General features: G+C 41.1%; 1 protein-coding gene and 1 long non-coding RNA gene across 3 annotated transcripts in view; one reads left to right on the forward strand and one right to left on the reverse strand.

The window, feature by feature from the left end:
- NKAIN2 (sodium/potassium transporting ATPase interacting 2) overlaps window positions 1–26,519 on the reverse strand; it is a 941,095-nt gene that overhangs the window by 174,993 nt on the left and 739,583 nt on the right. The gene's annotated exons all lie outside the window — the stretch shown is intronic.
- The window catches only part of LOC129619712 (uncharacterized), a 216,887-nt gene continuing 191,917 nt past the window's right edge, over window positions 1,550–26,519 (forward strand). For both annotated transcript variants that reach the window (XR_008698053.1, XR_008698054.1), the window contains exon 1: window positions 1,550–2,980. This is a non-coding gene — a long non-coding RNA (uncharacterized LOC129619712). The remainder of the gene's footprint in view (window positions 2,981–26,519) is intronic.

The following is a 26,519-nucleotide window of genomic DNA, read 5'->3' on the forward strand; positions in this document are numbered from 1 at the left end:
GTTGTGTACAATTTTAAGTTATAGTGGATTTTGTTAAGCTACCTCAATAAAGGAATAATAAAGTAACTGCTGTTTTCCTGCAATGGACATAGGGATTATGTGACACCCAACCTTCTCACTCAGCTGAGGGATCTTTTGCAGTCTCTTTGTCAGACTGTTTTAGAGTTTGCATCTGAAGACAGGCACTGACAAAACTACATTCTTTGTCTAAAGTAGTTGTAAGGTCTAAAAACAATGTCTTATGAGGCATTTTGAGAGAATTTGGGTTGAATTGTTTGGAAAAGACTAAAAGGGATTCTTATAATTGCCTTCAAATATTTAAAGAAATATAAGAAAAACAGAGGGATCAGACTCATTTATATTTAACTTTAGGGAGAAGCCAAAGATTCAAGCCAATGAATTTATCTGGGCAGTAAGGCAGACAATTCTCAAAGGATTAGAAGTGCTCCCAAATAGAATGGGTGGTGTTGTGAGCAGTGAATCCCTGTAGCTAGTGGTATCCAAGCAAAGACTGGGTGGTCCCTCAAGAGTGAGGGTTACACTCAAAATTTACACAATCTCTTCCCTTAAAATGATTCTGTGATGATGTGAGTAGAGAGAAACTAAAGATCATATATGACATGATTATCTATTACCCAGGTTTATTCAGTACCACTGAAATAGACAGGGAATGTAAACTACAGAGCATATCGCTCAATCTAGTTCATATGAAATGACTTAGAAAAATAAGCTATAATTTTAAATCTATAAATGACTAGTTTATGCCCAACTGTTAATAATCTACCTCTATTGACAACTACTCATTTTAGCTCTTAAATATACTGCACTATGCTGTAGTTGACAATGATTATATATAAATTCTCAGCACCAGGCACTTAGAGAATCTCTTTAGGAGTATCAAAATCACTTAAACACTCTTGTGAAAAGGAGCAATTTTAATCATTTTTCACCAATCAGTGATTGTTCACAGAACCGAGAGAATGGCTTGAATTTACCCAATGAATCTGAAAAGGTTCCTACAGAATTGAAGCCATTTAAGAATTTGACCTAGTTAGAATATTACAAAGGTTACTCGCTATTATAGAATATAGCAACATGGGTTTTTTTTTAAATTAAAAATTATTACTGAAAAATGCTCACCAATATCTGCTCGTCCGGCAAGTTGCAATCATTTTACAATATTGACATCAAAGCCCACTGATCACCACAACAGATACCATCAGAGTGAAAAAGCTTGAAATATTGTGAGACTTACCAAAGTTCTCAGAGACAGGACATTAACAAAAACGGTGCTGACAGACTTGCTCCGTGCAGGCTTGCCACAAATGTTCAATTTGTAAATAATGCCCTCTCTCTGAAGCACCATAAAGCAAAGCACAATAAAACAAGGTATGCCTGTAATTAAAGCCCCATGTGCTTTGCTGGTTTTGTGTCTTACCCTTGTGTTCATATTTAAAACAAAATTCTGTTTTTGTCAAACAGATCCCACTAGACAACCAGCTTTGCTTTTGTCAAGTTTTTTTGTCCCCCCCCCCCCCCCCCCCCCCCCCCTCGGTGAATCTCTCTTCACAAGCAAGGGCACCAAGTAGCTTGGTGAAATTCTTGAAAATACATCAGAGAGAATTTGCAAGCACGTATTGTGAATTGACCCCTTCTGGCATTCATGGTGTTTCTGCTTATCAGTATCAAAACATTATTATCCTACACACGCTGAATGATTCCTCAACATTGATGAAACTCTACCACGGAATATCATCGTGGAACTTTGTTGATCACTGAGCACATTTTATTACTTATTATTTTACATTATCTCTACTGGGTTTTCTTCTCTCTGTAAACAGGCTCTGCGCTTCACTAGCTCTTTAAAAACCACCACTATCAAGCCCACTTATATTGATCGTCCTTGGCCACATCTGCCCTCTCTCTCCACCATGCCTTCAATAGACTTCATTGCAGTGAGCAGTGCATCAGAACCACGTGGAGGGCTGGTCGAATCACAGGCTGCAGGCACCACCCCCAGTTTCTGATTGGTAAGTTTGGAACAGGGCCGAGAATTTACAAGTCCTAACACGTGGAGATGGAGAAGGCACTGGCACCCCACTCCAGTACTCTTGCCTGGAAAATCCCATGGACGGAGGAGCCTGGTAGGCTGCAGACCATGGGGTCGCGAAGAGTCGGACACGACAGAGCGACTTCACTTTCCCTTTTCCTTTCATGCATTGGAGAAGGAAATGGCAACCCACTCCAGTGTTCTTGCCTGGAGAATCCCAGGGATGGGGGAGCCTGGTGGGCCGCTGTCTATGGGGTCGCACAGAGTCGGACACGACTGAAGCGACTTAGCAGCAGCAGCAGCAAAACGTGGAGAAGGCAATGGCACCCCACTCCAGTACTCTTGCCTGGAAAATCCCATGGACGGAGGAGCCTGGTGCTGCAGTCCATGGGGTCACACGGAGTTGGACACGACTGAGCGACTTCACCTTCACTTTTCACTTTCATGCATTGGAGAAGGAAATGGCAACCCACTTCCGTGTTCTTGCCTGGAGAATCCCAGGGACGGGGGAGCCTGGTGGGCTGCCGTCTATGGGGTCGCACAGAGTCGGACACGACTGAAGCGACTTAGCAGCAGCAGCAGCAGCAACACGTTCCCAGGTGATGCTGATAAGGCTGATCCAAGAACTCGGAGACTCAGGGCTCTACCAGCCATGCCTCGTGCCTCGTACTGCTTGTCAGTTTTCACAGCTAGAGCCATTTAACTCACACGTGTTGATTGTGCCTCGTGCATGTAGGAAGGAATACATGCTCTTCATTGGTTCAGTATGATGTAAGGCTACAGCAGATTTGATGTGGGCAGTAAAGCTGAGCCTTTAACTGAGTTTTCCAGCTCCCTTACTTCATTCCTTCCTGGACAGGCTACTTTTTCTGGGACTAGGACACTTTGATTTCCCTCAGCCAGTTCCTTCTGGAAGCTGAAGATCAGCAGGTAAGTGCACTTCCCATATCTGGGAATCGACCTGCTTGCCTTCTGGACATTCGTGACTCTGTGCTTGCTCTGGCGTTTTTGGTTTGCCTGCACTGATTTCTTTTCATTGCTTGTTGTTGAGACTTTGAAGTTTGCCTTTTCTGTGCCAGTAAGTCTGGTGTCCTGGAGGTAGCATTTCTGGTCCTGATTTTGAATACCTCAGGCTGCCTTCTTTGCTTTTCAGGTGTGGTATTCGATTGAACAATGTCGTTTCTCTTTTAGTGACTGGTGCCTAGTCCTTCCCTCTCTTGATTTCTCATTGTGCTTCCAGTCCTCTCAACCCCAGGCTCCATCTCCCGCACATTCTTAGCTCTGAGAATCAGTGCTGGCTTGGTCTTTTACCTCTATGAATAATTGCTTTTCTGGTAAGATCATGTGACTTGGTTGGAAGGTTTATGGACACCTACATGCATGGCTTAGATTCTGGTAAGTCAGTTGTATTATTTCCTTTTTCAACCTGCATCAAGGAGGTCTATAGGCTTCTGCAAAGTGTAGTCTGAGAATCAGTAGCTTTCAGCCTGTTAGGGGTGCTTGTTATAAATGCAGAGCCTCAGGCTCTGCCTCAGATGTCCGGAGTTAAGAGTCCATGGTATAACAAGACCCCAGGTGATTTTCATGCGCATTGTGAAGAACTGGTGTACGGTATAACACCTATAGAATGAATTGCCACCACCTGAGACTAATTGTGACTCAACATCACGAATCATGACTTTTTTCAACTTGATCACACTGATGTAATCTTACAAACCTAATGGCTGTGTTAACCTGGAGACCCAGGCGGACAAGCCCTTATTCATAAGCAGTGCCATAGAAGGAACATGGGTTCTAGAATTGAGGTTGGGTTTGTGTGAATTTGAGTAACTCTAACCTCGGATGGTCTTCCTAGGCAAATTAAGTGCATGTCCAGGGTTTAATAGAGGACACAGATATAGTAGATGCTTAATTCAGTGGCCGATACTATTATGCTTATTATAGAGGAAATCATATTCAATGTGAGTCCAGGAACCTTAGGGCTACTCCATGTTCTTTGAATTCTGACCAGATTGGTTGGCGGGTCGGGTGGCTAGGGTAGTACCTTATTCAGGATATGAACAGAAGGAAGCATGCATGCTCGAAGCACAAGAACTTAGCTGGGTGTTTTGGAGGACTTTTTCCCTTCCCTTTTCCTTTGTAATTTGGTGACTATCTTATAGTGTTGTGTTTGGATGCCTTTTTGCGTATATATTGATCATAGATTTTTGGTTCATGGTTACAATGAGGTTTTGGTAAAGCAATCTGTGTATATGTAGTTGTTTTAAGTTGCTGATTGCTTAATTTCAAATTCATTCTAAATATTCTTCATGTGTCCTCTCCTCCTTTCATGATTGCTGGTTTTGATATTTTACATTTAATTGTTTTGTGTATCCCTTAACTGCTTATTGTGAATACAAATGATTTTATTACTTTTGTCTTTTAACTTCCCTACTGGTTTGTGTGTGATGATTTCCCACCTTTACTATAGGTTTGCCTTTACCCATGAATATTCCCATTTTGTAATTTTCTTGTTTTTAGTTGTGACCTTTCCGACTTAAAGACGTTCCCTTAGCATTTGTGGTGAAGCTGGTTTGGTGGCGCTGAATTCTTTTAGCTTTTGCACGTCTGTAATCCCATGGACAGAGGAGTCTGGTAGGCTGCTCTGTCCATAGGATTTGCCTAGAAAATCCCGTGGACGGAGGAGCCTGGTAGGCTGCAGTCCATGGGGTCGCTAGAGTCGGACACTACTGAGCAACTTCATTTTCACTTTTCACTTTCATGCATTGGGGAAGGAAATGGCAACCCACTCCAGTGTTCTTGCCTGGAGAATCCCAGGGACGGGAAGCCTGGTGGGCTGCCGTCTATGGGTTGCACCGAGTTGGACACAACTGAAGCGACTTAGCAGCAGCAGCAAAGCTTTTGATTTCTCCATCATATCTGAATGGGTGAAATAATCTTCTTATTATTGGAGTATAATTGCTTTAGAATGTTAGTTTCTGCTGCACAACAAGGTGAATCAGCTGTATGTACACATACATCCCCTCCCCTTACACTTCCCTCCCTGCCCTATCACACATACAGGCCATCACAGAACATCGAGCTGAGCTCCTTGCGCTATACCACAGATTCCCACTAGCAATCAATTATATACATAGTAGTGTATACATGTTAATCCCAGTCTCCCAATTCATTCCATCCCCCGCTTTCCCCTTGGTACCCATACGTTTGTTGTCTACATCTGTATTTCTATTTCTGCTTTGTAAATAAGATCTACACTAATTTTTTCAGATTCCTCATATATGCGTTAATATGAAATATTTGTTTTTTTCTCTTTCTGACTTCACTCTGTGTGACAGCCTGTAGGTCCATCCATATCTGCACAGAAGACCCAGTTTCTTTCCTTTTTATGGCTGAGTTATGTCCTATCATATACATGTGCCACATCTTTACCCCCTCCTCTGTTAATGGACGCTTAGATTGCTTTCACAGCCTGGCTATTGTAAACAGTGCTGCAGTGAACGTTGAGGTGCATATGTCTTTAAATTATGGTTTTTTCTGGGTCTATACCCAGTAGTGGGATTGCTGGGTCACATAGCAGTTCTATTTGTAGTTTTTTAAGGAGCCTCCATACTGTTCTCCATAGTGGCTGTATCAATTTACATTCCCTGCAAGAGGGTTCCCTTTTGTCCACACTCTCTCCAGCATTTATTGCTTGTAGACTTTTTGATAATAGCCATTCTGCCCAGTGTGAGATGACATCTCATTGTAGTTTTGATTCGAATTTCTCTAATAATTAGTGATGTTGAGCAGCTTTTCATGTTTGTTGGCCATCTGTATATCTAAAGTTAAAGTGTGTGCTCAGTCATGTCTGACTCTTTGCAACCCCATGGACTGTAGCCTGTTAGGCTCCTCTGTCCATGGAATTTTCCAGGCAAGAATACTGGACTGGATTGCCATTTTCTCCTCCAGGGGACCTTCCCAACCCAGGGATAGAACCTGTGTCTCCTGCATTGGCAGGTAAATTCTTTACCACTGCACCGCCTGGGAAGCCCTATGTCGTCTTTGGAGAAATGCTTATTTACATCTTCAGACCATTTTTTTTTTTTTTACTGGATTTTTTGTTTTTATTGAGCTGCATGAGCTGTTTGTATATTTTGGAGATTAATCCTTTGTCAGTCGCTTCATTTACAAATATTTTTCTCCCATTCTGAAGGTTGTGTTTTCATCTTGTTTATGGTTTCCTTTGCAGTGAAAAAGCTTTTAAGTTTAGCTAGGTCCCATTTGTTTAGTTTTTCTTTTTATTCTTATTACTCTAGGAGGTGGATGAAAAAAGATCTTGCTGTGATTTATGTCAAAGAGTGTTCTATGTTTTCCTCTAAGAGTTTTATAGTATCTGGTCTTACATTTAGCTCTTTAGCCCATCTTGTTTATTTCTGTTTGTGGTTTTAGGGAGTGTTCAAATTTTATTCTTTACATGTAGCTCTCCAGATTTTCTAGCACCACTTATTGAAAAGACTGTCTTTTCTCCATTGTATGTTCTTGGCTCCTTTGTCATAGATTAGGCGGCTATAGGTGCCTGGGTTAATTTCTGTGCTTTCTGTCCTGTACTACATATTTATATTTCTGTTTTTAATGCCAATAACATACTGTCTTGATTACTGTGGTTTTGTAGTATAGTCTGAAGTCAGGGAGCATGATTTCTCCAGCTCCATTTTCTTTCTTGGTTGTAGGTTTATTCCTTCCATCACTTTAAATATATTGTAGCTGTCCCTTTTGTCCTGCAGAGCCTTATGGAAGTTCCCTTGTATATTATTTATTGCTTTTCTCTTGTTGCTTTTAAAATTTTCTCTGTAACTTTAATTTTTGTCAGTTTGGTTACTATGTGTCTTAATGTGTTGTTCCTCCTTGGGTTAATCCTTCATGGGATTCTCTGTGGTTCCTGGGTTTGGATGACCGTTTTCTTTCCCATGTTAGGGAAGTTTTCAGCTATTATCTCTTCACATGTTTTCTTAGGCACGTTCTCTCTTGCTTCTCCCCATGGGACTCCTATAATGTAAATGTTAGTACATTGGAAATTGTCCCAGAGGTCTCTTGAACTATCCTCAATTCTTTTCAATCCTTTTTCTTCTGTTCCAGTCTGTCTTCAGCACATTCATCCTTCTGCCTCATTTAGTTTTGCCATTAATTCCTTCCAATGTATTTTTCATTTCAGTTATTGTATTCAACTCTATTCTTTATATTTTATAATTATTAAATTCTTTGTGCATCCATGCATTTCCTGAGTTATTGGATTATCTTTTCAATCATTATTCTGAACCCTTTCCCAGGTAAACTGCCTATCTCCATTTCACTTAGGTGTTCTTCCAAGGTTTCATCTTGTTCCTTTGTCAGGATCATACTCCTTTGCCATCTCATTTTCTTTAAATTTTTATTTGTATTTTCTTTCTGTGGTAGGTTAGTTACATTTCTCCATCTTGGGCAAGTGACCCTCTTAAGGGATTCTGTGAGTCCCAGCAGTACAGTGCCCTCTTGTTACTTAAGAGCCAGGACCAGGGTAGCTTTTGACTTGCATTTACAAACTGAGTTCTGCAGGCTGCAAGGTTTTAGCTTTCTGGCCTCTGGTTTCTGCTCCCTTCTGGTGAGTAAGGCTAGTCTAAGAGGCTTATGCCAGTTTCTTGGTGGGAGGGGCTGGTGCCTGTCCTTTGGTAGGTGGAGCTGGGTCTTGGCCCTCCAGTCGGCAGGCCTATGTTAAGAGGCACGTCTAGAGGTGGCTGTATGTTCAGGAAGTTTTTAGGCAGCTTGTTTGCTGATTGGGGGTGGGGATGGGGGCTGTGTTCCTGCCCTTTTGGGTTTTTTGCGTGAGGCTTACCAACACTGAAGCCTATGGCCTGCTGGGTGAGGCAAGGTGTTGGTGCTTATGACCCAGGTAAGATGTCTGCCTTCAGTGAGAGTTTATATAGATGACACTCGCCAATATCTACACCACTACCAGTGTCCATGTCCCCAGGGTGAGCTACAGCTGCGTCCAGTCTCCCCAGGAGACCCTCTAAGACCAGCAGGTAGGTCTGGCTCAGGCTCCTATGAAGTCACTGCTTTTTCCCTGGGCCAGTGCACGTGAGACCTTGTGGATACTTTCCAAGAGTAGAATCTCTTTTTCTCTAGTCCTGTGTAGCTCTTGCACTCAAGCCCTGATTTCCTCCCAAGCTAGTTGCTCTGGAAGCTTCTCCTCCCAATGTCAGACCCCTAGGCTAGGGATTTTGACCTGGGGCTCAGAACTCTCACTCTTGTGGGAGAACTTCTGCCGATAATTGCTGTCCAGTTTGGGGCTTGTCCACCTAGGTGGTATGGCATTTGATCAAATCGTGAGTGCACTCCCTCTCCTGCTGTCTTGTGGTTTCTTATTTGTGTCTTTGGATGTAGAATATCTTTTTCATCGATGGTTGTTCAGCAGTTACTTGTGATTTTAGTGTTTTTGTGGGTGCAGGTGAGCTCAAGGTTCTTCTCTACCATCTTGTCCCTCTGGGCCCCACATTTCCTGTTTTCCCTTAGGTTTCCTGTAATTTCTCCAGGAAAGTCTGAAGCTGACTGGATGACCTGGGCTTCTTGCCTGACAGTGCAGTTCCGGGGTCACATGGCAGCTTTGCTAGAGTTGTCTTGGTAGTCCTCGTGGTGCTGGAGCCAGCGACAGCAGTGATGAGTGACTGCACACTCTCTAGCTTCCAGGGTCAGTAAGAAATGGAAGGCTTAAGGTTTCTAGAGTCTAAGGTTCTCTTTTATTTTCCCACAATTCTCCCAGAAATCATGAATTGAAGTCTGAGAAAGCAAATTCTTTAGATGGCTTGTATGATGAAATAGATTTTTGATCAGTTACAATAGGTCAGAATGGAGCAAACCCCTTGCCTGACAGCAGTTTTCCAACAGCCAAATGAAGAGACATGTAGCACGGGATCCCAAAGACAGGAGCTTCTGTCCTTGCAGAGTTTGGGGAACAGCATAGTGGCATGCCGGGGCTTCCCAGGTGGCGCTAGTGGTAAAGAACCCGCCTGCCAGTGCAGACCTAAGAGCCAAGGGTGCATTCCTGGGTCAGGAAGGTCCCCTGGAGGGGGATATGGCAATCCACTGCAGTATTCTTGCCTGGAGAATCCCATGGACAGAGGTGCCTGGTGGACTGCAGTCTATAGGGTTGCAGAGTCAGACACGACTGAAGTGTCTTAGGATGCACAAAATGACATGCAGAAGCGTTCTGGTTCCCCAACATGGAAACCTACATGGTTTTCAGTAACTTTGTACTTTAAAAAATTCAGTCACAAAAGAACTAAAATTTACTGTGAGATCCTAAGGCTAAATTCAAACCTGACATATCTGACTCCTTTCACTCTAAAATGCAGTAATTAATTTTTCCTGGTGCTGTATTGTCACTTAGCATGAATTGAAGCTTTAGTTTTATTAACTGTATAATTTGATTTCTCCCTAGTTGAGTCTATGTTAATCATTTTCCATAAAGAGAGATGTATGTGTCTGCCTGAGATCACTGAGAATGAGAAAAAAGTAAAGAGTAAAATTATTTCGTGTTCAGGAAAATTTGAAAGAGCTCATACACTTCATAACAATCGCTTTTTCTTCTCCTGGTCTAAATTATCCAGGTAACTATGTAATTTCTCTGGTCTGTTTACCAGTGGGAACTAAGCTTTCAGGGCTGGTGGGAAAAGTAAAAGACGGTGAATAAAAAAATTGAACTCATGGCCATGGGCATCATTCTCTACATTGCTTTCTCGTTCTATAACACAGAAGAGATAACAACCTTCCCTTGCCAGAAAATGGAGGACCAGAGAAGTATAATGGGAATCATTACCTTGAATGAGGATGAATTTGGTCTTAGTGGTAAGACTTTGTAGGATATTGACATAATGAGATTTCTGACAATTTGTAATAATGAACCATTTTTGTCTGAAGAATCCTACCAATAACTGTGGTTTCACACACAGCTGAGAAAATGTCCCAGCACTTTAAGATGTTTCCCTCTACAGTAAAGGACAGTCTTGATGTGGTCTTTCGGTATCAGTGCCCAGATTCTGTTCCCTGGTTACTCAGTTTGTATATGGAACTCCCCCTACACCCAATCCTGACCTCTACCTACGTGTAAAAGAGCCTATATTTGCCTGTATGTATTGCTGAACACAATATTGGCTTATCCACCCAGCTCTACACCTTCTTCTCTCCACTCTGACCTAACACCTCAGACTCTATACACAGAGTCGTGGTACCTACATGGCGCCTCTTCTGTGCTAGTTGTATTCATGCCTGTAACTCCCCATCAGCATGGGTTGGATTCACATCCTGGGCCTGACGGTCCTTCTGTACTTGACTGCTTTCTGAGGCCCAATATGCAGTGCACATCAGCATAGAACCTAGAGTTTAAATATATTCAATAACTAATTGGCATAAATGTCTCTTGGATATGGAAAGTATCCAAGAAATACACCTTCTGAATTGACATTTATTGAGTCAATAGGTTTCATGTACTTAAAATGAATGTGGCGATGTGAGCTCTGTCTCTATAATTTGGCTTAACCTTTCCTGTTGACTTAAATGGATTTCTGGGTAGTATATAATTTTGTTGCAATATCTTAATGTTGTATCTTAATGTTGTAAAAGGTTTTGATGTTTTTCATTTTTAAACCATAAGCAAAGCAGCTAAAGGAAAGGAATAAGAAACTTGTGTTCAATCAATGATCTCAAGTAGGCATAGCTTTTCTTACACTCCAAGGTACTTTTTTCCAAGGTAAACAGAAGACAGTATTTCTCCTGTGCACCTGGGCAAGGTATTTCTTGCTGTGAGCCAAAATAAATTCTAAAAAATTTTGATACACTAATTTTGGGGGAATCATTTGAGATAGGAAATAGGGTAGACTATGAATTTGGGGACTAGTGGGGTCTGAGAAATCATTTCAGAGCCTCTAGACATAAAGGATAAACTGTCTATCAGTGTCTGAGGAAATTAGTTTGTGGAGGACTGTTCTGATTGACTTCTGATGCTCACTCCTCTCAGAATTATTATATCTCTGGGACTTACTTTTTAGACTCAATAAATTAGGAGAAAAGTACTCATTTCCCATTCTTCAGGTTTTCACAAATGGAAAAAAAAAAATTTCCATTTCATTCCTCCTCAGGGAAAAGGATGGGAGAAATGTATCTCTCATGTCTCTTTCCTGTCACTTAGCCCCACCACCTCCATGAAGAGTGACTTATTTGATGGGCAAGTTTGGAAAATGGACTGAGCATGCTCAGTTTAGTCACACTGCTCCTCCTATTTGGAGCCTGCCTGTCTGCAGAACGTATAGAGTCTTTACAACCCCACAGGAGGGAATCAGAGATATGTGGTATATCTTCACAATAATATCCATATGGAAATTTCATAAAAATATTAACACTTTCATGCTGTTCTCCCTTATAAATATATGCAAGTCAACTGCATTTATGCCTGAAAGTTGAATGATTTAATACTAGAGAATGGAGCATGAATATAGGAAGCCCAGTGAAAGTATTGGAAAGAAGTCTATTCTCAAAGTCTATACTCAATACTCAAAGGCCCATAGCCCACTTTTGAGGAATCCTGAGTTTAGGACCACAAACCCATAACCTCTGTTTAGCTGGATTACAAATGAAAATCTTATACTAGACATAGAACTAGTTAGATCCTGTCTCTTTCCTAGATTGAATATAGTGCATTGAGGTGAAATTAGCTGTATATCATTAAAATATCCATCCTCAAGTTATTTGTATTCTAAATACGTCTTGGTTCCTGGGAACCTGAAAGGCCCTATTTCAGGAAAATTAACTAAGATTACAGTTCTTCAAGATAATGAAGGCCATCACTGTGAAGGATAAAATATAAATAAGGCGTGATTATAGCCTTCAAAGACTGTACGACCTGATATCCAGTCAAACAACAAGAGGAATTATATCATAAGGTAGAACATGTCTGTAACCTTAGGAAAGATGAAGAAAAAAACACTTTTGAAGTTAAGAAGGTCACATCTGGTTGAGTTATCATGAAAGGCTTAATAGAGAAGTTGGTACTTTAGACCTTAAAGAACAGAGAATATTAAAGTAAGAAGGGAATTATGGGCAAAGGTATAAAGTAAACAAGATAATTTAGAAAGGAAAAAATGGTGAGTTGGTCTGTGAGGCTACAGTCATTTTCTTCTGCACATATGTATATGTGTGATTATGTGGGGGCACAAGTGTATAAAATGTATGTGAGTGTGTACATGTGGTGGGTTTAGTCGCTAAGTCATATTTGACCCTTGCAGCCTCATAGACTGTAGTCTGCCAGGTTCCTCTGTCCATGAGATTTCCCAGGCAAAAATACTGGAGTGGGTTGCCATTTTCTTCTCCCGTGCACATGTGCTGCTGCTGCTGCTTCAGTCGTGTCTGACTCTGCGACCCCATGGACAGCAGCCCACAAGGCTCCTCTGTCCCTGGCAAGAACACTGGAGTGGCTTGCCATTTCCTCCTCCAGTGCATGCATGCATGCTAAGTCGCTTCAGTCATGTCTGACTCTGTGCAACCCCATGGACAGCAGCCCACCAGGCTCCTCTGTCCATGAGATTCTCTAGGCAAGAGTACTGGAGTGAGTTGCCTTTGCCTTCTCCAAGTGCACATGTGACATGAATGTATGTGTGAGCATGAGTGTGTGTGTGTGTGTGTGTATGCACATGTTCCCTGGGAAAGGCACTGTAAGGGTACTGAGGCAGTGAGTGGAGTGTATTATAGGAAAGATGAGAATCATAGAACACTAAAGCAGAAGTATCTAAGAGCCCTGATGGAGCATCCTATCGAATGTGGTACCCACAAGTACCTGGGATTTTTAGTTTACACAACCTGGAGCCAGCCTGGATGATTGAGAATTTGGACTTGTGTTGAATAAAGAAAAGTGATGGATGGAAACCGACATCTGTTGACACCTTTGTAGACATTATCTCATCTCATCCTCACTACAGTCCTTTGGCAAGAGCATTCTTGTATAGAGTGAGAGAAAACTGAAGCTCAGTGATTAAGTGACTTGCTAAAGTACAACTAGGACCTGGACTTAGCTCATACTTATCTTATTCCAAAGCTCATGTTTTCTCCCTGATACAGTGATTTTCAAATTTTAGCTATTTACACATTATCTTCCTTGGTTTGCCCTATTACTACTTGTAATTTCTGAATGTTTTCTTATAATTAAGTTATACATAACTTATTTTGAGAAGGAAATTCATATCACTATTTGAGCTGGTTATACATTTCTAATATAAGTGAAAATTGTTGTGTAACATGGTATTCTGTATGTGGTGGCTATGAACCTCTTAAATGAAGAGAAAAAAAATCCACCTGGCCATGTACTTCAACATACTCTAGTATGCTTTGTGAAATACGGCATTTCACAGAACAAGAAGGGGTCTATCAGTTTTCTTGATATTTAGGAATTCCCCTTTTAGACTACTGTTTACATATAGGAATCATTCAATGAAGTATGAATCATTTCGCAGAATGTGTTTCCAGGATGTCTGACTCATCTTTAAATGTGTGCTAAATATATGGATTTATATATGTGGATATGTAAATGTTGCCTCTTGGTCCCATGGATCTCCATTTTATAAAGCTGATGATAACAGTGACCTAGGACCTGCCTCTTGATACGATCACTCAGTGATTCATTTACTGCATATTTTGTCAGAAGTGTCGGAATATCATCAATTCAAAGCTGATCACGACGAACTCCCCCAAACTTGGAAAAGAGCTTTTTGAATGGGACTTTTGGAATGTGGCCCATCACCCCTGCTTTTAGTCTACTTTCTATATTCCTACTTAGTTCAATCCTGGCAATTATTTCTTCTTTAGATAGTTAGGCTTCCCAGGTAGGGCCAGTGGTAAAGAACCTGCCTGCCAGTGCAGGAGACATAAGAGATGCGGGTTCAATCCCTGGGTTGGGAAGATTCCCTGGAGTAGGGAATGGTAACCCACTCCAGCATTCTTGCCTGGAAAAGTCCATGGATAGGAGGAGCCTGGTGGGCTACAGTCCATGGGGTTGCAAAGAATCAGACACAATTGAGCACATGCACACGCAGTTGGTTATGCAAAAAGCATAAAATTTTTTTTTTTCTATTTTCAAGTGGTAATACAAAGTAAATCTGGTTATATATACTTTTTAATGAAGACAATGTAAAAAGAGATGGGGCTTTAGAATGAGACACACTTTGAATCTGATCCTTGATGGTTTCTGTCTAACCTTAGCCAAGTTAATTAACTTGTCCTCCTTTTTAAAATGTAGATAATACTTCTAAGTTTTTCTGAGATCACAATACATAAAGTATCTGCAGCACAAAATAGGTGCTCAATGAAAATGATTTTTCTCCTTTTGTTATAACTTCAAATTGTAAAAAAGTGAAAGCGAAGTCAGATAAACTAGAGAAGTCTGAAAATACTTTTGATGTATCACTGGTTCCTACCCAACTGTTTGGTACTCTGAAATGAACCAGATAATTTCCTCTTTGCTTTCATTTTGAACAGCTGCCTCTCTCCAGATACAAAATAAAGCAAAGGCCTATAATTTAGGTTTCCACATTCCTGAATCCTGAGAAGTAGCATTTTTCCTCCCTGGTCACTAGGGTCATAGCCTTAGTGAAGAGCAGAATCTGGTCCAGGTGCCCAGCCCCCCTGCTGTGGCAGCGAGGGAAACCCACGAAACTGACATGGTGTCAAATCTGCTATCGAACTGCTGCCTGTGTAGTTTAAAACTTAGATTTTTAGGAGAAGATGTGTCCCAGGGAAAGAAAGAAATTATGCCCAGGTATGACTTTGCGATTTATGTTTAGACACTTTGACGATTGTATTTAGTGCCTTAGTGGAATGAAGGAAACTTTAGTGTTAGGAAGATGGAGGAGGCAAATGCAGATCAATATTACAGAGGAGGCTCAAGGAAATGGCTTTTCTTCCTACTTGATATTTTTAATATGTGCATGATGCATCTTCGTGATTTAATTCTTAGTTTAGGACAAAATAAATATAGAAAAACTGGCTTTTGGAAATTAAGAAGTTAGAATGGAAAATTTTAAGAAATAAAGCCATACAAATGAGCCACTTAATCTATATGAAAGAACCAGTGAGGAAATGCAATGATGGATTTCATCTTTTATTTAAATAACTTACAACCATTTGCTCAAGTGATCTTTTCAGAATTCAAACCTCTGATGTGAAGATCTATATCGCTGATTTCAAGACAGACACGGGCCACAAATGGAATCAAACTTCTTGAGAACAGTATCTTGTGAGAAAAAAAGGTCTTGCATTAAAAAGTGCAGCTCTGTTCCCTGCCTCTGGGAAAGTGCATAAAATAAATAATATTCTGGCTATAATCTGTAAGACTTCCTCACAGTTGGGATTTTTAAAAAGTAATGCTGTGCCTATGAGAAAAATCTTTTGTTAAACCCATTCCTTTCACTTCAAACCATTCTGCCATCTCATAAGAACATTGGTATTTAAGCATTAGAATGAGCTTGCTTTATTTTCGTCTTCTCTGATTTGTGTAACCCTTAGAGTCTTGAAGCCACAAAGAAATTATATTATCTGCTGGTAAGTAGCAGAACCAGGCAGAAGTCTCAGATCACCTAAATCTTATTCCAGTGTTCTTTTTCCCACTTTTGCTCTTCTCCATTGGACAAATTATGCACTCTTACACTATTGACCTTCCAGGGATCATCATTTAAGCAAAATGCCTTTTTCTCTTTCCTTCAACATCTGGAATTGGCTATCTGTAAGTAAGCTCGCTAATTACTTCTATTGATCCCTTAGACAGATGTCTGTACTTAAGAGTCCAGGGAGCTTTTCTCTTCTTAAAAGCATGTAACCGAGTATTTATATTTACCTGTTTGACACCCCTTTCTCCTGCTTCCGATAACAAGATTACCACTTTTGTTTTGGGAACTGACTTTCCTGGTGATGTTAAGTGGACTGATCACACTACTTCATCCCCTTAAACACAGTGATTTGTAAAAGAGAGGGGCCCTATTTCAAGTGGAAGCAATTAAGAGCCCATGTTGGGGAACTGGGCTGGACGTCAGAAGAGAGTGTCTCTGTCTGTGGCTGAATAGAACACAGACTTAGAGAACTTGCAGAAGCCTAGTGCCGTCTCTCCTGCCGTATCAAGGAGCGTGTCTAAGAGTAAAGCAATAACACGGAAGAAAACCAAAGAGAGTAACAATGAAGAGAAGACAAGAGCACATTTCTGATAAATTTGCATCACTTGTGTCACTGAGTTCTGCTGACCCTGAAGATGGCACCACCTCTTTAGATTTTCTTGTTCATGAGTCAGTACCCTCCCTAGTACTAGTCAGTGTTAAGTCAGTTGTGTCTGACTCTTCTGTGACCCCATGGACTGTAGCCTGTCAGGGTCCTCAGTCCATGGAATTCTCCAGGCAAGAATACTGGAGTGGGTTGCCATTTCCTTCTCCGGAGAATCTTCCTCACCCATCGATCGAACCCATATCTCCTGTATTGGCAGGAAGTTTCTTTACCATCTGAGCCACCAGCGAGATTCCCTAATACCTTCCTTACTACTACTACTTAGTCGCTTCAGTCGTGTCCGACTCTGTGCGACCCCATAGACAGCAGCTCACCAGGCTCCGCCATCCCTGGGATTCTCCAGGCAAGAACACTGGAGTGGGTTGCCATTTCCTTCTCCAATGCATGAAAGTGAAAAGTGAGAGTGAAGTGGCTCAGTCGTGTCTGACTCTTCGCGACCCCATGGACTGCAGCCTACCAGGGTCCCCCGTCTATGGGATTTTCCAGGCAAGAGTACTGGAGTGGGGTGCCATTGCCTTCTCCGATACCTTTCTTACCTTCCCTCTTTTTCTCTTAAACCAGCTTGGGCTGAGTTTCTGTGACTTAGAGTTTTAATACAGTTTCATTTTTGTTTTTATTTGCATCCTCAAATTTTCTTTAATAATTATTACACAGTCATTATCCTCTACAACGTGAAGATCTAAAGAATTATGTCTCTTCATTTATATTTCCTTTTATACTTACATTTTTTTTGGGTTCAGTGATGCATATTGAGCCCTGAGGAATTTCAGTCTTCTCCTGATAAGTCATACATGCCCAGGGATCTTCCTGTCCTCATTGCTGAGTGTGTCCCCTTTCTCTATGGATGAGGTGTCCATTCTGCTCCCTCCCTTGCAGTACCCTCATGCATGTGACAAGCCAAAGAACAGTTCTCAAGTGGAAACAAAAAGCATGTTTTACTTCCCAGGATAAAATTGCCAGAAGCTGAAGGGCAGTGAGTACTTTGGTGGGTTAAATGGTGGACCCCCAAATACATCAATGTCTCCAGAACTTGTGAGTAAGACCTTCTTTGGAAAAAGGGTCTTTGTGGATGTAATCAAGGTATTTCAAGTTGAGGCCATTGTAGATTATTTGGGTATGCTCTAAACCCAAGGGTAGCTGTCCTTATAAGAGCTTGAGGATAAGAGGCAGAGGAGAAGACTATGTGAAGATGAAGACTGAGATTAGAGTTATGCTTCTAGAAGCCAAGGAAACCTGGACCCCCCCAGAGAGGAAAGAGGCAGGAAAGAATTCTTTCCTGGAGTCCCTAGATGGACTATGGCCCTGCCCATACCTTGGTTTCAGATTTCTGACCTACAGAGCTGTGAGAGAATCCTTTTCCATTGTTTGTGGCATTTTTTTTTTTTTTTCCTTTTTTTACGGCAGCCACAGGAAACAAGTACAGGCATTACCAAACAGAAACGTGAAAATTATTACTTTAGAACCAATGAATTTACAGGTTGTTATTTTTGTCACTGAGGTTCTCAGCTGAGGACACAGTCCTGGCCGGTTTTTGGACAGAACTGGCTCTGGAACAAGAAGAGGAAGGACGGAGATTTGCACACCAGCGAGAAGAGGACAGAGGAGCCTGGCAGGCTAAGGTCCACAGGGTCACAGAGAGTTGGACACGACTTAAGTGACTTAGCACAGCAGAGAGGAAATTGTCTCCAGCAAGAGTTAGGAGATATTTTCAAATATATAAGCAGAGTGTTATTTAGGGAATCTCTTTGTTTCTCAAAGTCTTCATTTGGAGAGAGAGATTTTCTCCTAATCAAATCGTTGCTCATTTTTCTTGCGACAGTGATGTATAGTAAAAAAAAAAAAAAAAAAAAAAAAAAAAGTGCATGAGCCCTATAAACAGACAGGCCTGGCTGTGAATTACAGCTTCTGGGATCTTGAACAGTCTCTGATCCACTCAGAGCAAATGAGACTTCTGCTCAGAGTCTGAAAAAGAAACCCTTACTCTCCTCTTATCAATTCAAATGTGAGAAGAATGCAGGGTTGAGAGTTGCTGATTTATCTTCTGGCTCTGAAGGGACACCTTGTTTTAGAAGGGAGCCAACTAGAAAAACTGAAACCAAGATGGGAGAGAAGTGAGACATTGATCACTTAATGATTTAAGATTTTGAATTCAACTCTGCCGTATCCTCTAGACGTTTTAGTTACCAGAGCCAATAAATCACATTTTGTCTAAGACGCTTAAGCCACAGAGCATTTTACACTGTGTAAAGTCACTTGATATGATTCCTCAACTGTAGGATATACACTGTAAACATTAGTGCCCTATTTGCCTGGAATTCTACCCGTGTATTTCCACAGAAAGTGCCTTAGAGCAGTGGTTTTTTTTTTTTTTTTTTTTTTTTTTTTTCCAACCTTGGCTACACATGAGAATTACCTGAACAGCTTTAGAAAGTCTCCATGCCCAGTGGCATCCCAGGTGGATTAAACCAGAGTTTCTGAGAGTAGGATTCAGGCCTCACTATGTTCTTAAAGCTCCCCAGGTGATTCGAGTATGCAGCCAAAGCTGAGAACCACTGTTTTACAGCTAACTCACAAACAGGGTTTACAGGGAAAGGAAAAAAAAGGCTTTGACTTTAAATAGCAACCCTAAGTATTGCCTACTTATTGTGTCAAGATTTTGAAGTTCACTACCTCTATGGCGACAGCTTCTAATCTTGTTTTTGTTCCCTCTGGCAAATTGTTGCTAGTTTTCTTTAGCAGGAGTTAAGAGAATATCCTTTTAGCCTCACTAGGTAACGCTCATTTATTTTTATTCTGTGAAAAACCCTCCAAGCTTTTGAGCTCGTTATTTTATTAGGGACTAATAAATTTAACTTGACCATACACACTAAGCTAAAAAGCTTAGTCTTCTATATGAGGCAGGCCAACAGACTGTGTTTTTAACCCTTCAGCTTAGCTGATGAAAGGCAGTAGTGGGCTTCCCAGGTGGTGCTAGTGGTAAAGAACCCATCTCCCAATGCAGGAGACCTAAGAGATGCAGGTTCGATCCCTGGGTTGGGAAGATCCCCGGGAGTAGGAAATGGTACCCCACTCCAGTATTCTTGCCTGGAAAATTTCATGGAAGAGGAGCCTGGTGGGGTACAATCCATGGGGTTGCAAAGAATTGGACATGACTGAAGCAACTTAGCACACACAGTTTTACATTAATAGCTCATGTTAAATTGTGTGCAAATCATGGATTTTTTTAGGTCCCACCCCCCTGTGGAGCTTATAAAACTGAAGATCCTTATGATAAGCCTGGATCCTTCTAGAACAGCAGGAATTTGAAGCTAGCATGTAGCACAAGAGCAAGCACTAAGTAGCTGTGTTTGCTGTTTTCAGCTTCAGCTTTTCTCATTTTTAAAATGAAGTCTATAATATTTCACCCATAAATTTCACAGGATAAATAGTTGTTTGCATGCATGAGGTTTGTAAACCAAAAATAAGGATAAAGTAGAAGTTAGGCATTTTGGAAAATCAGAATTGCCATACGTGTGAGTTGTACCTATATGGTTTGAATAATAAAGACAGTTCAATAAATACTAAGATAATACTTATCCAAAAAGTTGTATCTTAATTGCAAACCAACCGCATGTACAAATCTTCACACTGGTGCTGAAATCTCTTCAGAATAGTCATCATGATCTCAAAGTTTGTTTCAAACTTTGCAAGCATCCCTGATAGCCCAATTGGTAAAGAATCCGCCTGCAATGCAGGTGACTCGGTTTGATTCCTGGGCCAGAAAGATCTGCCGGAGAATGGATAGGCTACCCACTCCAGTATTCTGGCCTGGAGAATTCCATGGATTGTGCAGTCCATGGGGTCCCAAAGAGTCTGACACGACTGAGCGACTTTCACTTTCACTTGCAAGCACCAAGTATCCATCAAAACTGAAGGTGAGACACTAATGAACGTTGAATTCTCATGCTTTAGGTATACTTCTTTTTTGGAGTTTTTGGTTCTCTGCTATTTTTACCTTACATTTCATTTAAATTTCCTGCACACTAACTTCGTTTGTGTGATTGAAATAAAATTGCAGTATATTTAAAAAAAAAGTTGTGTCTTGTGAGTCTGAGAAAAAGTGAAAACCTGAAGAAATCGTCTTGGGTCTATGCATGAGGGTCTATGGTATTGTGTCCTCTCTTTCTGTTCATTGTCAGTCACATCAAAGGGAAAGGCCTCTGGTAATTGTATGCATCTATAATGAGCCAGGCCAAGTTTAAAATATCATTTATTAATTTAACATTATTTGAGTGATATGTACCAGGCACTGACTCATTTAATCCTCACAAGTAGTCTAGGAACCCAAGGGATGTTAAGAAATGTAAGGCTACATTACAATTAAATAGCAGAATCAGAATTTAAAATCAGGTCTTAACTCTGTAGCCATTTGTTTATAATGATGTCACCCTGATTCCCAGTTCTAGCGCAAAGGCAGTTTTTCATTGAAAAAGGGATAGGAAACACAATTTTCATACATTTTTTCCTAGCAATTATTTTTTGTACTTCGAGTTTTGAAGGTCCAGCTCAACGCAGGGAGTGAGCTGGTGCAGATTCCGTGTCCCCTTCCCAAACCACGTGTCAGACTTCAGTTTGTCATCTTAACTCTCTCTGATGGTCTCATCACAAAGTAGTAGTGCTTTTCAGAGATACTGACCTCTGCAAAAGTTCAGGACTTTGCAAAATGTATGTATTCTATTTTCTAAGCATGAGTACTTCTTAGGAATTTTGGATTCTTTCCCTCAGGTGAAGTGAAATTACCAGGTCAAAGAACTGAATGCTTTAACTGAATGCTTTCTATACTTACTAAATTTGTTCTAGAGCACATACTGTGAAAATGAAATATTCTGTCTGTCTCACAACAAAGATATTTGAGACTTAGGAATTTGCAGAAATGGAAGAAACGTATCTCATAATTAGTTAAAACCCTTTACCCACAATCTTCAAAAAGTCCTACTGGTTTCCAGAAGTACAGAAAAATAATTTATTTGGTAGAAAACTTCTTCTGTTTTTAACAGGAATAGAATATTATAATTGCTAACAGGAAACAAGTTGAGAATATTTGCAAACCTGAGGAAATTCACCCAACCCTAGCGCAGGTACCTATGATATCTCTTTGATCATTAGGTAATGAATCAAAATTGAAAATAATTTTGTCTTTGTGTTCTATTTATGCAATATAATTCTCTTTATATGTGATGATTAATGTGGAAACCTTTTCCAGAAACTTTTGGGAAGAGAGGAAGTTTTTTGTATTTTAAAAAATTATAGAAACTTTAGATTCAGTGCCTTTTAATTTTAAATTCATTAAGAGGAAGCCAGCACTGTATTTTATTTTTAATTTTTTAAAATTTTATTGAGGTATGATTTACAATGTTAATTTCTGCTGTACAGTAAAGTAGTTCAGCAATACAGTAAATACATAAACAATTTCTTTTTCATATTTTTTCTATTATATTTTATCACAGGATATTGACCATAGTTTTCTGTATACAGTAGGGCCTTGTTTATCCATTCTAGGCATGATAGTTTACAGCTGCTAATCCCTATCTCCCAGTTCTTCCCTCCGCCGAACCCTTCCACCTTGGCAACCAACCGCAAATCTCTATATCTATGAATGTGTTTGTTTTGTAGAAATGTTCATTTGTGTTGCATGTTAGGTTCCACATATAAATTATATCATTTGATATTTGTCTGTCTTTTTCTGGCTTCACTCAGTGTGGTAATCTCTGAGTCCATCCATGTTACTGCAAATGGCATTATTTCATTTTTTTTTATGGCCAAGTAATATTACATTATAAATATGTACCCACTTCTTCTTTATCCATTCATCTGTTGATAGATATTTAGGCTGTTTCCATGTCTTGACTATTGTCAATAGTGCTATGAACATAGGGGTAGTGTGCTCCTTTACACAAAGACCCTGACCCAGGAGATGATTAATGTATTAACAGCAAACTATTCAGAGGGAATGCTTTATAAATATAATATATAAACCATTTTTATTTTGGATTCCACGTTTAGTGGGCCTATGATCTTGACCTGCCACAGTCTCAAAACCTCTTTGCATGAGCTGCTTTCCCCCCCGACTCAAGGCATTAAAATAACCTGTGAATTGTTCCTCTTAGCCATGACATTTCCCATTCTTCTATCTTTGTCTTTTGGAACTTTAGTATGTTTGTTCCTTTCAAAATTTAGATTCATTAAAGAGGATTTCAGATTTGTTGGCTCTTGTTTTATTTGGAGAAAAACTTTGTAAAGCAAAATGTACTGGCAGGAAAGTCTTAAGTATCTAACCATAGACATAAAGTGATTTGTAGGGAAATGCAAAAAGAGTTGGTCCTTGGTTCAAACAATCCAAAGTAAGATTATTAATATCCTATGTGGCTCAGATGGTAAAGAGTCTGCCTGCAGTGCGGGAAACCTGGGTTTGATTCCTGGGTCGGGAACATCCCTTGGAGAAGGAAATTGCAACCCACTCCAGTATCCTTGCCTGGAAAATTCCATGGATGGAGGAGCCTGGGCGGCTACAGTCCATGGGGCCGCAAATAGTCAGACATGACTGAGCGACTTCACTTTCACTTTTCATCCTACTACCAGAGTCATAGTGGAGGTGATGGAATTCCAGTTGAGCTATTTCAAATCCTAAAAGATGATGCTGTGAAAGTGCCGCACTCAGTTTACCAGCAAACTTGGAAAACTCAGCAGTGGCCATAGGAATGGAAAAGGTCAGTTTTCATTCCAATCCCAAAGAAAGACAATGCCAAAGAATGCTCAAACTACTGCACAATTGCACTCATCTCACACGCTAGTAAAGTAATGCTCAAAATTCTCCAAGCCAGGCTTCAACAATACATGAACTGTGAACTTCCAGATGTTCAAGCTGGTTTTAAAAAAGGCGGAGGAACCAGAGATCAAGTTAGCAACATCTGCTGGATCATGGAAAAAGCAAGAGAGTTCCAGAAAAACATCTATTTCTGCTTTATTGACTATGCCAAAGCCTTTGACTGTGTGGATCACAATAAACTGTGGAAAATTCTGAAAGAGATGGGAATACCAGACCACTTGACCTGCCTCTTGAGAAACCTGTATGCAGGTCAGGAACCAACAGTTAGAACTGGACGTGGAACAACAAACTGTTTCCAAATAGGAAAAGGAGTACTTCAAGGCTGTATATTGTCACCCTGCTTATTTAACTTAAATGCAGAGTACATCATGAGAAAGGCTGGGCTGGAAGAAGCACAAGCTGGAATCAAGATTGCTGGGAGAAATATCAATAACCTCAGATATGCAGATGACACCACCCTTATGGCAGAAAGTGAAGAGGAACTGAAAAGCCTCTTGATGAAAGTGAAAGAGGAGAGTGAAAAAGTTGGCTTAAAGCTCAACATTTAGAAAACAAAGTTCATGGCATCTGGTCCCATCACTTCATGGGAAATAGATGGGGAAACAGTGACAGACTTTATTTCTTTATTTATTTTCTGGGGCTCCAAAATCACTGCAGATGCTGACCACAGGCATGGAATTAAAAGACACTTACTCCTTGGAAAGAAAGTTTTGACCTACCTCAGTTCAGTTCAGTAGCTCAGTCATGTCTGACTCTTTGCAACCCCATGAATTGTAGCACGCCAGGCCTCCCTGTCCATCACCATCTCCCGGAGTTCACTCAGACTCACGTCCATGGAGTCCATGAGGCATCCAGCCATCTCATCCTCTGTTGTCCCCTTTTCCTCCTGCCCCCAATCCCTCCCAGCATCAGAGTCTTTTCCAATGAGTCAACTCTTCGCATGAGGTGGCCAAAGTTCTGGAGTTTCAGCTTTAGCATCATTCCTTCCAAAGAACACCCAGGGCTGATCTCCTTTAGAATGGACTGGTTGGATCTCCTTGCAGTCCAAGGGACTCTCAAGAGTCTTCTCCAACACCACAGTTCAAAAGCATCAATTCTTCAGCACTCAGTTTTCTTCACAGTCCAACTCTCACATCCATACATGACCACAGGAAAAACCATAGCCTTGACTAGACAGACCTTTGTTGGCAAAGTAATGTCTCTGCTTTTCAATATACTATCTAGGTTGGTCATAAATTTCCTTCCAAGGAGTAAGCATCTTTTAATTTCATGGCTGCAGTCACCATCTGTAGTGATTTTGGAGCCCAGAAAAATAAAGTCTGACACTGTTTCCACTGTTTCCCCATCTATTTCCCATGAAGTGATGGGACCAGATGCCATGATCTTTGTTTTCTGAATGTTGAGCTTTAAGCCAACTTTTTCACTCTCCACTTTCACTTTCACCAAGAGGCTTTTGAGTTCCTCTTCACTTTCTGCCATAAGGGTGGTGTCATCTGCATATCTGAGGTTATTGATATTTCTCCCAGCAGTCTTGATTCCAGCTTGTGCTTCATCCAGCCCAGCATTTCTCATGATGTACGCTGCTGCTGCTGCTGCTAAGTCGCTTCAGTCGTGTCCGACTCTGTGCGACCCCATAGATGGCAGCCCACCAGGCCCTGCCGTCCCTGGGATTCTCCAGGCAAGAACACTGGAGTGGGTTGCCATTTCCTCCTCCAATGCATGAAAGTGAAAAGTGAAAGTGAAGTCGCTCAGTCGTGTCTGACTCTTAGCGACCCCATGGACTGCAGCCCACCAGGTTCCTCCGTCCATGGGATTTTCCAGGCAAGAGTACTGGAGTGGGGTGCCATTGCCTTCTCTGAGTGGGGTGCCATTGCCTTAGCACCGCTGATGATCAAATTTTAGTCTCAAAATACCATTTCCCAATAAAAAGAACCATGACTCCTTCAAGAAGTAGCTGATTCCAGACTTTGGCAAAAGAAAGATAAAAACATTCTTTGGACATTTTTTGACCTCAAACAAAAAACAATCAGACAAATGATGGAAAAGACATGTTTATTGAAGTATTTATGGATCTTGGATTTAGAATTTAAGCATCTAAGATTTGCTTTAAAATATTTAGTAAGCCAGAAAAAGGAAAAGGGTGGGAGAGAAGAAATATATAACTGTGAAAATGTTGATAATTATCAAAGCTAGGTGTGTGGTGAGTTTGTATTGAGTCCCTTTGGCTAAGATAAGACTGTGTCTTCCAGAATTCCCTCGTCTGCATAGTTGTGGGCTTGTGTGAGCCGGAAGAATCATTGTGTGGGAGACTTGGGAGGCAGAGGCAAGCAGGACCAGGAAGGTCACTCCAATGCATGAAAGTGAAAAGTGAAAGTGAAGTCGCTCAGTCGTGTCTGACTCTTAGCGACCCCATGAACTGCAGCCTACCAGGCTCCTCCGTCCATGGGATTTTCCAGGCAAGAGTACTGGAGTGGGGTGCCATTGCCTTCTCCATGTACTCTGCATAGAAGTTAAATAAGCAGGGTGACAATATACAGCGTTGATGTACTCCTTTTCCTATTTGGAACCAGTCTGTTGTTCCATGTGCAGTTCGAACTGTTGCTTCCTGACCTGCATACAGGTTTCTCAAGAGGCAGGTCAGGTGGTCTGGTATTCCCATCTGTTTCAGAATTTTCCACAGTTTATTGTGAACCACACAGTCAAAGGCTTTGGCATAGTCAATAAAGCAGAAATAGATGTTTTTCTGGAACTCTCTTGCTTTTTCCATGATCCAGCAGATGTTGGCAGAGAAGGCAATGGCACCCCACTCCAGTACTCTTGCCTGGAAAATCCCATGGATGGAGGAGCCTGGTAGGCTGCAGTCCATGTGGTCGCTAAGAGTCGGACACGACTGAGCGACTTCACTTTCACTTTTCACTTTCATGCATTGGAGAAGGAAATGGCAACCCACTCCAGTGTTCTTGCCTGGAGAATCCCAGGGACGGGGGAGCCTGGGTGGGCTGCCGTCCATGTGGTCACACAGAGTCGGACACGACTGAAGCAACTTAGCAGCAGCAGCGGCAGCAGTGGATGTTGGCAATTTAGTCTCTGGTTCCTCTACTTTTCTAAAACTAGCTTGAGCATCTGGAAGTTCACGGTTCATGTATTGTTGAAGCCTGTCTTGGAGAATTTTGAGCATTACTTAACTAGCATGTGACTAACCTAGACAGCATATTAAAAAGTAGAGACATTACTTTGCTGACAAAGGTTCGTCTAGTCAACGCTATGGTTTTTCTA

Source organism: Bubalus kerabau, chromosome 9 (assembly GCF_029407905.1).
Source record: "Bubalus kerabau isolate K-KA32 ecotype Philippines breed swamp buffalo chromosome 9, PCC_UOA_SB_1v2, whole genome shotgun sequence".
Lineage (NCBI taxonomy): Eukaryota > Metazoa > Chordata > Mammalia > Artiodactyla > Bovidae > Bubalus > Bubalus kerabau.